Source organism: Emys orbicularis, chromosome 17 (assembly GCF_028017835.1).
Source record: "Emys orbicularis isolate rEmyOrb1 chromosome 17, rEmyOrb1.hap1, whole genome shotgun sequence".
Lineage (NCBI taxonomy): Eukaryota > Metazoa > Chordata > Testudines > Emydidae > Emys > Emys orbicularis.
This window is the reverse complement of record NC_088699.1, coordinates 6535919-6554487: the sequence shown is the minus strand read 5'-3', so window position 1 is coordinate 6554487 and position 18569 is coordinate 6535919.

Here is an 18569-nt window from a genome sequence, read left to right as displayed (position 1 = left end):
AAAAGTGTGGATTTTGTGTAGCCCTCGATTCTCTGCAGGTCTGTGCTGAAGGACCCATTGCATTTAAGTCCTAACATCTGAAAACCCTGGCGTGCATATTAACATACTGTACTCGCCCCAGATTCGTGGATCCAACAGCTCCCGGAGAAGACTTGAGTGAGTTCAATTACCATCTGAAGACTTTGAATCAGAAACGTGGAGACTTTATTAGGTTAGGCCTATTTTTTTTATATATGTTCGTTATTATTTTCAATTAGAGGATGTGTAGAAAGTCTGTTCTAAATCCTGCGAGCCTGCATTTAATTTTGATCAGGAAAGATTAAAATGCTTCAATGCATATAAACATCCGTTTTGTATTATTGAGATATAAACGAAAAGAAACAGTTTGATTTAAAGCGACAGCAGCAGATAGAGTTTCCAGCGACAGTGTTGCAACATTTTGCTGCACTTTTTTTTTTAGCTTAAAGCACACACATAACATAAAATCAGACCCCCCCCCCCCTTTTATTGCCAATGTAAACTGTTGCTCTTTGAAAACCATTTTGGCTAAGCTGCCTTGTTTATTTGCAAATATGTTTCCCATCTCGGCGGAAAGGAAGCCTTTTATTTTAATTTGGCTTGATGACATTGGATTTTTGTGTCTTATCTGTCAGTGGTTTGTTGGAATTCCCCTGCCACCCCCAAAATAAGTTCCTAGGGCCAGCTTTTATTATCTAAATGTTCCTGTTGCGAAATCTGTGGCTATCATGTGTTGAGAACAACGTAAAAATGGGGATATTTTGTGAGAGTCTGCATTAAACCAAGGCTCCTAGGGAAAAGTCGTACACCTCGCATAATCAAAGACATCTCTGCTATTCTTGCAATCGGGGCCCCCGTAAAGCAGCAGGCTCTGCTGGTATTTAATCACATGAGTAGCGAATGTCTGTTCACCTGAGCAAGGAACGCCAAAGAACCTCCTCAGGTGAATCAAGTGAACGTTTGCAGAGTTGGGCCCCTAAAACGTTCAGAACATGAATTCTCACCCACGCAGCAAACCCAGCGCGTTCTGTTACAGAACCCTTCCAACAGCTGCTGACAAGCTGCGTTCTATTAATCATCTATCCAATTAGCATTTCTAGGTCAAAAGATACCTCGTTACAATTGTTTTAACGTGGGTTGCGATGACTGTTTTCGGCAGAAAGAGAGAGAGGTAGCCCCCCCCCCGTAAATAATACTCACTCTTACACTTTGTCTTGTTTTAACAGGCTAATTTTAGCTAGTTTGCTAACAGGTGTGAAGGACAAAGGGACTAGAGAGAGGCCGTTGGTTAGTCATGGTTGCAGCTTGAAAACAGCTAGTGCTGTCTGGAGGTCTCCTTGTTTGGCAAGACACTGAAAAAACCAGGGAGAAGTTTCCAACTGGCTTTCCAACTGCTTCCCAGGTAACGGGGCCCACAAGCCCAGTCGTTTTCTCCTTTCTGTTAATTGCTGAAGTTTTATAGGGGATCGTTGGAGAGTTCACGATTGGCTTTCAAATAATTTCCCCCTCTCTTTCGGTCAAGGATCTAGTCTCCCTCAGGTATTAGGCGCCCCGCCCCCGTTTCATCCCCCAGAAGCATGGTTCCCCCTATGAAATCTGTTTAAACTGACCCAAGTCCTTATATTTCCAAAGAGGTCGGGAGGCCCTAATTTCTCTCTGGTTTGAGGAGAACTTCCCGGCTTTATGGTAAAGCAATAAAGGATGACATAAATAACCCTTTTCTTCACCAATTACCCTTTTCTCATTCTTTGGAAGATTTATTAGCCAAATTGTTTGTGTTAGGAAAAACTTCGAAGTTTACTGGGTCACTCGCAGAGCGGTGTTGTGTGTAGGGGGCCCTCTGCTGGCGAAATGAGTTAACAAACACGCCTGAGGTCAGTCTTTCACAAGGGTGAACTTTCTGCTTGGAAACTGGACGAGTTTCTAAGTAATTGTTAGTTAAATTTGTTTCATTTATATAGTTGGTGCTTTTTCCTTAAAAGTAGTTTTCCCCCATTTATTTCAATTTAACTAGTTAAAATATTCTCCCATCTTTCTTAAAATAGTATAATCAAATTAACTGTCAACATAACCTGCTCGCCAACACTGGCGTATTGTCCTATTTGTTAACTGTTTAAATTTGGGATAATCCAAAATTCTCATTTAAAACAAATATAAATTGCTTAACTGATAAAATATTTAAATCAGTGAAGCTGGATGTGTGTGACTATTTGGGGTGTAAGATAATAGAATGGTGACGTTACTGGTGCAATGGTGTTAAGATAAATCTAATGGGGATAATATCGAAAACTGAGTAATGGATCCCCCAGTTTGGAAACTACTTTCATGTGGGGAGGGAATAAAATTACTGAAACAGGCTCTCAGAATCATTTCTGAATAAATATATTTCAGGATGGGTAATATCTTGAGTCTGTTTTGTTTAGGAAGTATAAGGAATATACTATAAAGAAAAACACTTCACAAATACCTAGCAAGAAAGCAATGTTTACATTTATGTTTAATTAGAGAAGGGCTGGCTTGAGGGAGAGACAAGGAAGTTAGGTTTAAAATAAATATCTATAGGGAAATCTCTCCTATTCACATCCCTGGATTCAAGAATAGAGCCATCCGACCTATTCTGAGGCTATGGCTGGTAAATGTTTAAATGTTTGCTTCCTTCTTGCAGTGAGTTGTTGTTGAGATGTTGGGGTATAAAGCTCCGGGGCTAGGCAAAGACTATTTCTAGACTGGCTGTGTATATCAGGAAGTTCCTCTATATCCTTCAGCTAGGAAAGGACTAGAGTGTCCTTTTACACTTTCCTTGTAAGAAACCATTCCACTGGAGCCAAGCTAAAGGGAACTCTGCTCCTTCACTGCCTGACAGACATGACTGTGAAAGGCCTCAAGAAAAGCAGTGCCGGCAAAGCCCCACTGAAATCAATGGGCTCTGTATAGGCCCATGTCATTGCAGAATGGGGGCCAGATCTATGCTGATGTAGGGTCTGGTCATGTCCGCATCCAAAAGCCCAGCATCTTCCTCATGCTGAAATCAGTGACCGGGCTCCCACTGACCACAATGAAAGGAGGATCTGTCCTTTCACACTGGTGGAGCTGAAGACAGACCCTGGCCCCAGGTATCTAAGGGCGCAGTAGTCCAGTACTTAGCCAAAACTCCCACAGAAGTCAAGCATACAGGGATGGAAAGCGTGACCTCCCAGAGCAGCCTGACTCTCCCTGCTTACCAAAGGGGCGTGTGGATTTTTCATTTGTGGCAGTGCAAAGCATTCCAGCAAGAACAGATCTGCCTCCCTCGCAGCCAGACAGAAATTGAAGCCATCGATAAATCCTATATTTAAGTGACTTAACTAACAACATAAGTAACCGTTGGGCACACGCTGCCTTTTTTGTTATAAATGGATACATTAAATTACTCTGGTCTGACACACCCTGTGGTATAATCTTGGTATGAAGTGACATTGGAGATGCATGTAATTCTGCACATCACAATGCCCATGGCAAAACTCTGCTTGCCTTAATTCTGCTGTCCCATTGCTCCTGGAAATGGAGTGTTGTATGGTGCACTGCTCATCCTCTCTGGCTCAGGTATTTGTAAGACATATTGGTAGTTAATAATATTGTCTGATGCTTACTATACATCACACTCTATGGCTGAAAATATCCAAAGTTACTTTGGATGCTGCATCAATTTTGTTGGGTGTTCAACCTGAACATTTTTAAAGGGCCGATTTTTCTCCCCCCACCCCACCCTAGAGGACGACTGGTTAGTATTTGCTGAAAATCAAGCTCATTTAATGTGTCTCAAGTGAGGCACCTAAAATTACTGATTCCTCTTGAAAGTGGTGGACAAGATGTGCCCAGTGCTCTACTAGAGAGATGTAAATAGAATTCTGCCCTGAAGGCCTTGCAGTCTAATCCTCGTGGGCATCCTCCTGCATCCATGTAGAGCCCCATCATCAGAGCAGTTTGACATTGCAAATGCTTATGCAGAGGCATATGCAACTCTGTTCCTGGCCTATTGAACTCAATAGAGCTATTCATCATGTGAGTAAAGTTACACATGCGGGTTGGTAGACTCAGGGACTATATTCTGGCAAAAACCTGGAGGAGGAGATGCCAACACAGGGAGGGGCCGTGTGGGGAGAGGACAATGTTATGTGATTGGGGTGGTTAGTAAATGGAGTCGACAAGCATTATAACTTTAGTGACATAATATAAGACGGCATTTATATGTGATATTAGAATAAAGGGGGCAGGCATACATAACAGAGACTGTAAACTGGTTTTAGATGGGCCATAATATGTAGTGTTGCCAGAGGTCCTCTTAATAAAATAATAGAATCAAAAGTGTGGCTTTGTTGCAACTGAATATATTATTGTGGGAGGGGAGAGGAGAGAGAGTGAGCCAGACTTTGCTGCTCAGGGTCTATTCTAACAGAAAATTAGCAATCCTGCTTCGATTTGAAAGATGGCACAGATCTGTCCATACCTGTTTGAACACCCAATTTCATTTTTTTAAGCTGTTTAGTTTTTATTCACAACAGGGTAAAAGCTGCAAAAATACCTTTTTGTGAATGTTTATTCAAATGTTAGAACAAATTTGAGGCACTTGGTTTACACTCCTTTCTCTCTTCCCTTTCCACCAACACTTATGTAATCAAGTTTTATTACTGCAAATGCTTATGGAAAGTGGATTTTAAAGGCTTTTCACCGTGAGTATCATCCCAGAAATCAAATTGACACACTCACCCCAATAGTAACTAGAACATGACTTGTATATAGCCCATGGCAACAAAGCAAAACGCTCAAATTTTGAACAGTAAGCCATGGAGTCAATGAAATAACTCCTCTGGTACAACTACCCACTAGAAAATTATGCAGAAGGCAGCGGGGGGCTGGAAGAAGGCGTGGGAGTCAGGTGGTACTGAGTTCTAATTCTACTTCTGTCACTGACTCACGGCATGGCCTTGGCCAAGTTACTTTGCCGTTGTGGCCATGATTTGTGGGAGGTTTTCTGGCAAGCCTGATGCTGATACTCACCCGCCTGCCTCCCAGGGGTGCTGGGTGGGTTAACTAAGCAGCGTCCTGCAGCGCTCTCTGCTCTGAATGCGTGAGCCGGGCTCGTTATCTGGGCAAATTCACCGGCATACTGTTAGCATCGCGGCGATTCCGTGGCCACCCTGGGCTCGGCTGTATTTTTAGCCCTGGAGAATAAACTTCCGTGTAAAGCCTATGGGAAGCGGGGGCGGGATAGGAAAGGGGGTTTGGCTGCCAGGAAGCGCTGATCACAAACCCGTTGAGGGGCCAATTGCTTCCCACACCCTCATCCCGCTCTGAGGGGACCAAGCCCCTCACCGCTGGCTCTGGGCGGAGCACGAGGCGAGTGCAGGGGGCTGCCTGCCCCCCTGCAGCGGGTCCCAGCGGACTGAGTCTCATTACTGTTCGCCGCCGCGGGCGAAGGGGTTAAGGCTGGCTGGGAAGCCGGCAGGGTGGGAGCTGGCAGCAGACAGCTCTTTGTCCTGGGGCTGGCGCCTGACGCCTGCCTGCCGGGCACACCGCCTCCCCGGGCCGGGGACAAAGGCAGCGCGGGGCGATCGCTCCAGCGGCAGCCCCCAATTAGGAAGCCTCTCTCCCGGGCCCTCCTCGCACCAGCCTCCTTGAGCCGCCCGGCCATTGTCCCAGCCCCGGCGCTCTCCCAATTAGCGAGGCGGGCCGCCGGGGCTCACACGCCGGGAGAGAAGAGCCCTTTGTCTGCAGCGATCAATCGCTGATCAATAGACAAGAAGGGCTGTTCCGGGGAGACAGCAGATAAAAGGCCAAGTCAACTGACTTTAACCCTTCAGAGGCGAGTGGGAGCCGGGCCTGCTGGTCCAGGCAAACCCCTGGGTACAGCCCCCTCGGACGGGGTCTCTTTGGGATGAGATCCCCTAGATTATAGGGTACATATACAGGTGTGCCATCAGCCCCCGATATCCTGCCCTATATGACACACATAGGTAGGCTGATGGCACCCCGGTCATTTAGATGTTCTATAGGTAACTCCTTGCTTTGTAGAGAGCTAGACACACCCCTCTAGATAGACAGACACCTACCTGCGTAGGCATTAAAATGGGATCAGTGGGATCTGGACTGTATGTACGTGTAAGGCAAATATGTGTACGGAAAGCGGTGTGATCAATTCAGTATATGTGAGACGCCCCCCCCCCCCCCCCGTGTGTGTGTTTAAGTGTGTGCAGGGCAAACTAGGGACTGAAAACTTCTGATTCACTCCAGTGTGTGTATTTGCACATCTGCACACACAGATTTGTGTTGACTCCGGTATTTATGTGCAATATGTGAATCTGTCTGTGCACATAAATACCGGAGTCAATACAAATCCGTGTGTGTGGCTGTGCAAATACACACGCACACACTAGAGTGAATCAGAAGTTTTCAGCATATAGGTGCGATATGTAGTACTCACGCAGTATTTGTTGCACTCATGTGCCTCTATAAATTGAGGATGCAGATGTACACACAAGGTTTTTGGATCCTCGTCATTGTATCTACATTTTGGATCTATGACAATTTGCACTTCACAGGAGATATCTTCGTGCACATGCATTTGCTGACAAGAATACAGGTCAAATAAACATCCTAGCGAATGCGGAATGGGATGTGTGTAAACTGAAGAACACCAGTAACACACGTACTAAATAGTGTCCTTGGTTAAAGACAGGTCCGTTTTCTTTCCCTTTGTGGAATGCTTCGGCACCATTTCACATCCATTGTGCTTCAAGAGAGTGGCATTACAAGTAAATTCTGTAGGATCGAGGTAAAGAGAAATGGAGAAAGAGAGATTGGGATCCATTTTTTTTTTTTTTAAAGGATGCTAGGACAAAGTGCAGCCCAGAAGATGACACTGTTTCAGTAGCTATGGAGTGAAACTGATCAATAACCTCTACAGTCCAGCTAGTTCATAGATTGCCTTAATTCCAAATCAGGCCTGGCACTAGAGGTACCTACCATTCATAATTCTCCTTCCTCCTGTTTGCAAGCTCATGGGGTGCTGGTGTATAAGGGATCTCCCCTTTATTTTTATTTCTCTGGGGGGTTCCGGTGTGGCAGCAATACTATCAAACCCCAACAACAATAATTCTCTCCTTGAATCCAGTTTATCTTGAAAGCTATTTATATCGGCGTGCATGTTATCTGGATTGAAATGCTTTGCTGGGCTGTTTCTTTTATTAATACATCAGTGCCCCCAACCCCAGCACTTGTTTCTACCATGGCCTCTTCTGACTAAAGCAGATTCTCCTTCCCCTTTTGTTCCCCAATTACTAATCCAGGGACAAGGTCATTAGGTCGAGACGCTTTAAGATTTCTTTGGTCTCCTTTTTAAAAAATAATGGTCGTTAGCAGGACAATAATGGCAATTTCAATTGAGTAGAGATTAATCTAAGGCAGAGCTGGTAACTCAGACGTCAGCCAAGGGGATTGACAAAAGGTTACATAAATTTAGGGCAGTTAAAGAGCGAGCTGGCCTTGCCCAAGTCAATAAAAGGGGCAGATATTGCTCCCCAGTGACACAGCCTCCGCAGAGCAAAAGGGGACAGGGGTTTTTGCAAGACCGATTAAAACTGACGGTGTGTGGGGGGGTGTACATTGAAATGGGATTTAGTCAATTGCAATGAACCAGATTCTGTCAGTTGCCTGTTGGAATCACTGTGGAATTTACCCCCTGTCCTGCTTGTGTCACCCACCTTTGCCACTGTGTCCATAGGAATAGTTACTGCCTCCTGTCCGGCTTGTGCTAGTTGTGGCTGAAAACCCAGTTCAAATGGCTTTTGCCATGTTCAGACACTGACTCGGCCCAGGATGTTTTTGTTGGGCCATGGAGATTTTGTGTGGCAGTCACTTTTGTCTCTGTTTCTCTGTGGAAGGGGCTTGGGGAAGGCTGCATAGGCTGGAAGGTGTGTGGGGTGTTGTGCACTTTGGTTTATTCCCTGCTGTAGGGAAACTCTGTTGCCTTCAGAACCCCGCTGGTAATCACTAAATTGGCTGATTGTTGTGGGGGTGGGGGGGTTCTCAGTGACAAGGCCTCAAAGGGTGCCCCAAACAGATCAACGCATAACAAAGTCTTGCACTGGTCAATATTGAGAGCTGTACAGCCGTTTTATAAGGAACACCTTATAAGTTATACTGCCCAGCTTTCAGTGCCGGCTAGCAAGCAGAAGAGAACTGAAATCTGTCTGCAGCACACCAGAGACAATGCTTCAATCCTGACCTGTTCTTGCCTCGTGCTCCAGGCAGATGAGACACACGCAGATCCTAACCCCGTTTGCTTTTCGTTAGCAATAGCCACTGTTTGGAGACTCGAAGCACCTCTGGCTTTCACAACCGTTCAGTACCCAAATCTCCAGCTGTAGTCAATGGGCGTTTAATCCTCTGGATACAGGCTTTTAGCATCTAAACCACGGGGCATGAAAACAACGGTAATCCTGTACAGGCCGGTAGCCCATATAGCCGGTGTCCGGGTCTTTGAATAACACAACGAAGTCTGTTTGCAGATAGAAGAGGATTCGAGTCCCCAGTGTAAGTGGCTGAATTTACTGTGAGACAAAACTTAGGTTTAGATTCCCAGTTTGTAAGTAGGATCTGGGATACAGTAGAGGTAGCGTGAATCTATGCTTTGATCTTGTGCTAATGACTTGGGTTTTTTTGGGGGGGGGGAGGGAGAACACTGTTTACTTAAACGTAAAGCTTATTATTAGCAAAAAGCAACATTTGCTCTAAGAACAGGATGTTTGAGGGGAAAGGGGAGTCTCTCCGTTTATTTAAATGATTTATAAATGCTGGTGGCAGTGAATGAGATCTGTATCTTTTTAAGTCTCAACTTATATATACTGTATATCTCCAAATTAAACAGGAATTCCTATGAACTTTCCCAGGGAGAGACGCTGCTGGGACATGTTATTTAGAAAATGAAGACTTCATGTTCCAACATGATTAGCGAATATGCCCCAAGAGGGTTTTTTTAAAAAAACAAAAAAACAAAAAACGTTAAACTGACGTCTGTCAGGATGAACTCTAAGCTTCTAATTTGAAACTGCAAAGGTTGTGAGTGCATTTTTCCCTTACGTGAAACAAGAATCAGGGCACAGCTCAAAAGGGGACAGGCTTATTCTGATTCAGAAAAGGAGGCGATAACAGTCTTGACATTAAGATCTAGCCTTTAGAGCCTAAAACCCGGGATCTACCCTCCTTTCATAAGAAAGACACTTGCAGAAACTAGATTCCTCTCTCCGTCCTGCCTTGAAGTCTGCTTTTAAACATGTACTGTTCAGACACCACCTAGTCCACAACAAATCGCTTTCTTCCTAGCAATCCTCTCTGTGGAAACTAAATGCGCCCTGGGTTGACCGGGAAGAAACCGGTTTTGCAGCCCTCCCTGGTATACGAAGCAGAATTTTACACACAGAATCTCGAGTTGGAATATTTAGCCTCTTTGACCATGGGGTCTTAACCACTCGCAGTAACAGCAGATGACTCATCCTGGTTTGACAGCTACAGGTACCATTTGAAGTCAGATCTGCGCAGGGAACCTTGTTGTCATTAAGCGTGTTTAGAGCGGTGGGGGGGTTTCGGTCCCTTGTACCGCTGCAGATGCTATATATAGCCCAAGAAGAAATTTTCTGCGGAAAACAATTCCACATTTCCCCCACCAGATGTCGCCCGACGTCAAAGTCCGAACTGTCTTTTGGAACACCTGCAATTTACTCCTCAGTGTCTGCACACACAAATCTGCAGTTCACTGAACGTACACGAGGATACGTGTGCGCCTTCTTACAGCGGTTACCAATCAATAGGTTTAACACTTGGCTTCCTTGGAATTGTTTAATTACATGTAAAGAACCCTGGCCCTGAAATCCTAAAGCAGATTATTCAGCATCTTTACTAAGGGTAAATTCCAAACTAGGGAAGCCAGAAGGATTCTTGAGAACTGGTCTATTCTGTATCCCAGTGAAGAGCCCGGTTATGTGAACACGTTGTAAAATGATCCCTCATAAGGTAGAGAAGAGAGAAATGCAACCAACACACTGGACTTCCCTCTATAAATAGTCATCCCCCCCCCCCCCCCATCTGTACACATACACCATACCCGATCACCCTCCCACACCAATACACGCAAATCCCCAACACACACACAAGCCGAGATTAAAACAATAATCTGCAACTCTGTTCCTAAATCCTGATGTAGGCTCCCAAATAAGCAGGCAAATTTCTCAAAGGTCCCTGCACTCTGCTGATTCAAGGGGAGCTGTTGGGAGAAGGGCATTTTTAAACATCAGCCCACTTTTCTTTAGGATCTGATTTGAGGCTCCGTTTTTCAGAATTTGGCCTAAAACCCCTCCTGTATATACACACCTATTTTCTCTATCCGCATGCTGGCCGACACTCAATCTGCTCGCTACACTCAGGAGCCAGACCTCTCCTAGTTTTATTGTAGTAATCTAATGACATGATTTAATCTCTGATTTACTCCACCCTGAACAAGTTAACAGTGGAATCAAGTCCCTGCAATGCTGCATTATCTCTGCCTCTGACTCAGCCCAAGGCTAATGTTTTTGGTGGTACAATTTCACTATGATGAATACACAGATTGCTCAGCCATCATGTTTTGTCCTGCTATAGCCAAGAACTGCACCTTTTAACAATGATCACATCAACCCAAAACTGAAATATTGTCTCAGAACCAAATATTTGTTAATGATGTGTGAAGAAACGGAGAGATAACGAAATGGGCCTGTTGGATTGTAGATCATTTAGAACATGATTATTTTATTAAATGATCTAGACCTTGAGTTAAAAACCTTAGCTTTCGTTCCTGGTCTCAGACTGGCATGTTATATAATGTTTATTTTTTTTAAGCGTTACTGAGTTTTTTTTTTTTTTTTTTTTTTTTTTTTTAAAGCAAAAGGTATTCCTGTCATCTAAGTACTGGGGGGGGCGGCTTTGTGAAATGAGTTTGTTGGGTCTCAGTCCAGTTCCTGGAGGAAGGGTGTCTGCATATCAAAAACCCACCTTCCCAACCAGGCCCTCTGGTTGGCAGGCTCAGCAGAGAGTTAAACTGCATGTCTCAGGAACACGTACCTTGGATATGGTCCCTCCAGTTCAGGGAGGGACTTGGTAGCTAGGGGGCAGCAAGGACAATGCTGTTGTCCTCACTGTATCTTTTCTATGGCTCAATAGGGAGTTTAGTTTCCATTGCTATCAACTCAGCACCCTTCAGGAACAGGAGAGTCCCTTTAAATGCACTATGAAATACTTTAGGAATAATGCGAGACCATTCGTGTATGTAATATAGTCCAGCCAAGGTAAATATCCCTATGTATCCAAACCCAAGTGGTTTTATTCAGTGAATAAGATTAAAAGTGGTGGTGTAGGTAGCTAATTATGATGCCGTGATGGGTTGGAATACCACACTTGAGACCTACTTTATATAATCCTGAAAGCGCTATAGAGGTGCACGTGGAATTGGGTGGACCACTGAAAAGTTCCCACTTTTCACGTGGAATGTGATGAGCTGCTTGATTATAATCCATGCATGATGATCAAACTATGCAATGGCTTCAGATGGGAAATAAACAATTGTTTCATAAGTCAAAAGTATGAGGTGAGCAGAATTTAGAGCTAAGGCTGGAATCCCATTCTGAAAGACACCCCTCATTGTCCCTACTGTTTCTGCCCAGGATGCGGAGGCAGGGTCTGTGGCTTTCTGACTGTGGGTTTTTAACTATTCTAAACTCTGTTTAACTACATTTGTAACAGAACTTTCTGAAGACGTTTTCTCCATCCTCCAGTTCCTCGTCTCTCTCGCTTCTTCCCAGGTTTGGGCTCCTTGACTAATTTTCTTGCAAACAAAAAACGAGATTCATTGAGATCCATCCACCAGAGCAAAACTGATCGTCCTTGTTTCATGCTTACACTCCACACTCAGGAATGTTCACGTTTCTAGAATTCACCCACCACAATGGTGCCAAAGTAGCTCAGTGGTACTGGCTAACCGAAGGCCACGCTATATGCCATTGTGAAACTTTCAGAGATTGGGGACTAACTCTAGAATCCCCTGGCTTTCCAAAACTCTGTGACCATGTGACTGTCTAATGCCCATCTAATTTCTGTAAGTCTTCCTCTATACTGGGTAGTGAATCATAGCATTGCCACTGTTTTTCTATTTTTGCCTATCTGGAGGGGCAATGGGGCCAAATCTGAGCGGTGCTGTGACTCTGTGTACTGGGTCGTAATGCCCAAAGTGAGGAGCTGGGCCCACCCTGTGACACAGGGAACTACCACTGCAGGATGAGTGCAGGGGTGGGCTCACACTCTACCCCCAGCTGTCTGTGACCCGTCTACAACCTTCCTGCAACCGACCATTTGGAAAACAATATTTTAAGCAAGGGTCCTCTACCCTATTGCAGTGTCCTGTCCGGCTTATCTGGTATTGCCCCTTCTGAATTGCCTGGTAGTCCATTTTTCTCTCTCTCTAGTGTGAATGTCAAACTTTAGAGGGCAAAGAGGAAGACCCACTAGATTTTTAAAACACTGTTCAGATAAATATGGATTCCCTCCTCTCAACCTTCCAGATACCTTTTATTTATAAAAATAAACTTCTACAGACTGGAAGTGTTTGAGTCGCGTTCTGCCTTGAATTACACCTGAGGAATTCCGCTGATTTCAATGAGGCTTCTCGGATGAGGCTTACGGCAGGATTTGGTCCCATTGAGTAGAAGTAAAATGAGCAGTCAAAAGCATCTGTTAGATTTAGCAAATGCGACCACTAGATGGAGCATGTGTAGGCACATTTCTTGCAAATTTGTGTTTTCTCCATTATTTTCTGGTAGAGAAACATGCCTCCCAGTTAGTAGCCAAATGTGCGTGCATGCACATGGTGGCCTAAATATATTGGAAAAGAACCTTTCTATCTGCAGTACACGGGATCCCCAATGCAGTGAAGCAGATAGTTAGTAACAGACCTAGGTGGGTTTACAAGGTGTGTGGGTGTATGTAAGTTACTCTTTCCATGTGCCTGGGAAGGAGGATGAATTGTACAGAAATCCAACATGCATGAAAGATCACTAGAATAATCTTATTTTTGCCATGATTTACCACTTGAAAATAGTGCCAGATCAACCAAACTGCCAATGGCCTTTGCTACAAGTCAGGTACAGAACAGGGACGCTTGCTGCGCTCCTGCCGTGTGCCTGTTGTGATCTGAATGGCCCACCTCTAAGCAGCAGAGGGTAGTTTAGTCTTTCTGGCCTATTCATCCCTCTTATTCCTTCTGAGCTACAGCAAAGGGATGACAATTGTCATGGTACTTTTTGCATTATGGATGCATCTCTACTAGGAAAAACGAGGAGTCCTTGTGGCACCTTAGAGACTAACACATTTATTTGGGCATAAGCTTTCGTGGGCTACAGCCCACTTCATCAGCTGCATGGAGTGAAAAATACAGTAGGCAAGTATAAATATACAGCCCATGAAAAGATGGGAGTTGCCTTACCAAGTTGGGGGGGGGGGGGGAGGGGCAGTGCTAACGAGGCCAATTCAGTCAGGGTGGATGTGGCCCATTCCCAACAGTTGACAAGAAGGGGTGAGTATCAACAGAGGGGAAATTGTTGAATGTTTGGGATTGGCAATTCTGCAAACTGCTGAGCGGCCCGTCCCCTCCTGGGGATCTATTCACATAATATCTAAAGCGGGGCATGAATTTGGGATGGCTGAGGAAACAGTGGTACCCTCCTGAGCTCTGCTTGCAAACCGCTGTCTGCCCATAGGAGAGAGATGCTGGCTGGGCTTGGCTCTTTCTCGGTGGGCTTCTGGCTTGCTGCCTGTGCCTTTGCTTTTCTTGTGCCACTGGGGCACTGGCGCTGTTGGGGCTCCCCTCAGAAGAAAATGGTTAGTGCTGTGTTGCTTAGCAACCAACAATGACTGGCAGCAGCAAATGGACCCCACCACTCTCTCAAAGGGGCTGCAAGCTGTGACTGGTGGTGGGCCCTGTCGGAGGGAGGCAGCGCCCCCCTGCCCTCTCCTCAGACACTGTGTTTGGGGTGACCCCAGCTGACGACATCAAATGGCCCACCCCTGCGGCTCAAGAGCAAAATCTCAATGCCTGCAGCCCCTTCGCCCCCAAAAAAGTCCAGTTCAGCAAGGCATTGAGAGCTGGCCCAGTTCAAGCCCTGGTGTGAAGTCCAATGTGAAACTGCAGAGAGGTCTCTAAGGTGACAGGTCAGACCCCAGCTCTGCTGCTATGCAAGGGTTGGCCAGAGTGAACTGAAGGTTACAGGTGCTGTTGCAGGGGGAATATGGAAAATTGCTGCTGGTATCACATGCATTTTGGAGACCTTTCTATGTGGAAGGGGAGAGAGTGGAAAGAAAATAGAGGGGCTGCTCTCAAAGTGACTCTGAGAAATAAGCCTAGAGGGCCTTGAGTGAGACTATTAACAACCTCCTACTTTCAGAGACATTGCTCTTCTCAATCAGGATGAAGGGAATGGATGTTCCTTGTTCTGCCACGTGGGAATAATTCTGATAATCCCAGCGAAGTAGCTCTCCTATGCTTGTATTTTTTTAATGACCCTAAGGAGGGACACATCTGAAATCGTCAATTTATTTCCGCATCTGCCCAAATACCAGTTTGCAGCCCCCTCATTTCCAGTGTTCATTGCCATTTTGTCTGATGGCCTGGGGGCAACCCCAACTTGCAAATGTTGCATTTAGTTCTGGAATCCATGTTACCAGAACTATGGGGGAGCACAGAGATGAGGAGAATGAAGAGTCCTGACTCACTAGAAGAGAGTGAAAGACTAGAGATGCTTGTACTTAGAGCTTGGCTAAGAGGTGATTCAGAGGGAAGGGATGTGGAGCACGATAAGCCAACGGGTATCTCCAGGATGCAAACACCAAGGAGGGGGAGGAATTATTTAATGGGGTACAAAAGGCTGTACAGCCAGGAGCAGTGGAATGCGACTGAGAGGTCAAATACCCGGAAAGCCATCCTGACCGTGATATGCCTTAGGCTCTGGAATTGTCCCTAAGAGAAGTGGTGGAAGCTTCACCACTTGGGATGTTTTAAAACTAGACTAGACTGGACAAAACCTCCATACACATGCATTAGGAACAATCCTGCCCTTTGTTCTGGGGGGTGGACTCCATGAACGAATACTCCCAGAGTTTTAAAAGACGGGTTAGACACGTACGTGTTTTGTAAGCTTTAGGAATGCCTGAGCACAGCCTCTTACCTACCCAAATCCCCCTCCATCTGAATTTGGACTGTAGCTGGGAGGTCATGAGAGGCTGGTCTGTAAATAAAGCATGTTCTACGTTCGGTGAAGCATTCTGCAAACCGTTGAAATGGAAACAACCTGCTTTGAATCCTTAAATCAAGGGAAATGTATTGAGAATGGATATAGGTGGTACCGAATCGCCAATCGTTCGACCCCTCCCCTCCCCCCCAAATCAAAATCCATGTGTTTACATTGCCCTGCACCACGTTAGGTTTGTACGGTCCTGGAGACGCTAGTTCTCGGTGTTTGGGTTTTCAATGGTATTGGTTTGGGATTCCCACCTTGCCACCTCCTTATGCTGCAGTCTTGCTCTGAATGGATTGGGGTCAGTAGTGTGCCACTTTTATTCAGGCCCTGGCACCGTTGCAGAGAATACCAGCAATGGCTCAATGAGAGTCCATGGGGATGGTGAACTCTGTGGTGTAGATGCCTGTTGTTGCTGATGGCTGATCTGTACATCTGCTTGTTTCACGTGGGCCACAGGACGCCTTCCCATGTAATGTACACTGAATATGAATGATAACAATTGCTGAATATGAACCAGTTCTTTGTAGCATTCTAAAGCTACTCTGGGTCACAAATAGCTTAATCTTCACACTTTATCATCTGAAGCCTATTACATGAGCTAGGTCAGGGTTATGTCCTGTAGTACCCACCCAGCTCCATCAACGTCACCAGGAGAGAGCAGAATCTGGCCTATTGATTGATGGCTCTTAAACCTCCCTTGTGAGGAAGAATGGATCAGATGAAGCAGGGCGGTAGGGGACCTTGCTCAGGTGTCGAGGTGGATCAGGCATCAGCTTTTCCAGGCATTGATCCTATGCGCTTGCCACCACACACACTTCTTCAGTGTGCTTATCAGTGATCACTCCATACAATCCGATGATTGTCAAGGAAATATCTAGACTGTGTCTAGAGGTCTGAGAGAAAAGACTGCATGTGGTGATCTAACCCCCGTTTTGTCACTGACTTGTGGTATACCCTCGGGGGAGCCACGTTACTCTTCTCCCTCAGTTTCCCCATCTGTGAAATGAGGATATTTACTCACATACCTTCGAGGGGCGTTATGAGGATTGTAAAGCTCTTTGAAGATGAAAAGGACTGTTTGTAATTGCCAGCTAAGATCCTATCCTGTTCCTGCTGAAGTAAAGGGAGAGCTCCCATCAGCTTCTATTGGAGCAGGATCGGGCCCTAAACCGTAGTCCTAAAAGGTAGAAGAAATGCTGTATTGTAAATTACTTAGGGTGACTTTACACGGAGGTGGTATGAGCTCTCCGGGGGGGCTGGGAAGGAGCTTTTCTCTTCCTAGCCCTACCACTCCCCTCCCCTCCCCACCCCCAACCCTCCAAGGAGCTCCTCTGGAGCCTAGGAGTGCGCTATCTGCAAACTGGCGCAGATTATCAGCAAGCACTTTCAAGATTAGAGACCCATATTTATGTCTGTTTCTCTTGGAAAGAGAGAGAGAGTTCTGAGTTGAATTTGATGCAGACTCCTTGGCACCAAGTGCTGATTACTTGGGTAACCTTTCTCTTTTCTGGTAGCTTGTTGAGGAGATTTTGGAAGGATTTCTGAGTGCTTTAAAAAATACAAAAACAACAAGGAGTCCGGTGGCACCTTTAAAGACTAACAGATTTATTTGGGCATAAGCTTTCGTGGGTAAAAAACCCACTTTTTCATAAGCTTTCGTGGGTAAAAAAAACCTCACTTCAGATACATCTGAAGAAGTGAGGTTTTTTTACCCACGAAAGCTTATGCCCAAATAAATCTGTTAGTCTTTAAGGTGCCACAGGACTCCTTGTTGTTTTTGTGGATACAGACTGACATGGCTATCCCCTGATACTACACACACACACACACACACACACACACACACACACACACACACACACACACACACTTTTCCTCATCAAGGCTGCAGGGGAAAAATTGAGGTGCAACTCTGAACTCTAGGCCAACTGCTGCCACAATGAAAGAGTAACAGATTCTGCGTGCACGGTCCCCAGTGTGTCAATGTCTCTGTATTTCAGAGTGGGGGGAAATGTAAATAGTAACCAATTCCTGAAAAACGTAATCTCCCCGTGTAACGAACTGCATATGTACACACACCACATGTTGTCAGTAGGGGATTTGGACGTTGGATCTTCATCTGCCCTACCCTCCTACTACTTGAACTGTGGAAGTACCTTTTTGGTGCCGGAGATCCCATTGACTACTATAGAAGCTGTATGTTTGCAGCTGTGGTTCATTACAAAATGCCCCCTTATCCCCAGATGAGACATTGATCTCCTGTGGACTTTAGATATTCAGATGAGCTTACCTAGCAGAGCATAGAATTTTTTTTTTATTTTTATATATATAGTACCTAATGGCCCCCATCAATGATCAAGCCCCCATTGCGCTAGGTGCAATGAAAATACACTACCTAGCTTAGTGTGTGTGACTGTCTCCCTCTAATGCTACCCCAGGGGAGGAGAACCGATCACAGAGTTACTGTTTGGCTCAGTGTTAGGAACTTGTGATTTTTTTGGGGGGTGCTGAGGGTCCCTATTTTTATCCTTGCTGTTGACTGTGGTAGCTGGCTGCCAACACATACCGCACAGAATTAACTTGTACGTGCCATAGACCGCTCTCTTCATCTGTGGACCTCAAAGCACTTTCCAGAACTTTGTCCGGGCGGAGTGAAATGACCGCTGTATAAACTTGACAGGGCCACAATTGCTAGTAGAGCGTTAGATCTTCCATGCAAGGTGCTCATCGAAGGACCATGTATTTTATCACCGTACATGATTTTCTCCTGGATAAAATATGGGGCAGGGCTTCCCTGAGCTGGTCTTTACTTCCGCAGCTTCGCCCTGCTCAGAAGACAGCAGCAGATAGCACTGACAAGCTTTAGGGGCTTTAATAGGCTTAGTGCAGAGTGGTTCTTATGAGTGATAACGTGAATTAGTACAAATCTCATTAGGTGAGTGTGTTTCTCCTGGACTCTGCCTCTGGTAAAATAAGCACCTCCAAATAGAGGTGGAGACGTGATGAAAGGGACCCACACATTCTTCGTCGTTGGTAACGAAATCTCTCCTAACATAATTTTGTATTGTTGGAGGACAAATATTGAACCTCCATCACCGCAGCCTTCTCAGCGAATCCACAAATTCTGTCTGAGTTGCTCCTTTATGCTCAGCAGGAAGAAGGACCGAAATCCACTGTAATAAAAAATAGATACCCAGC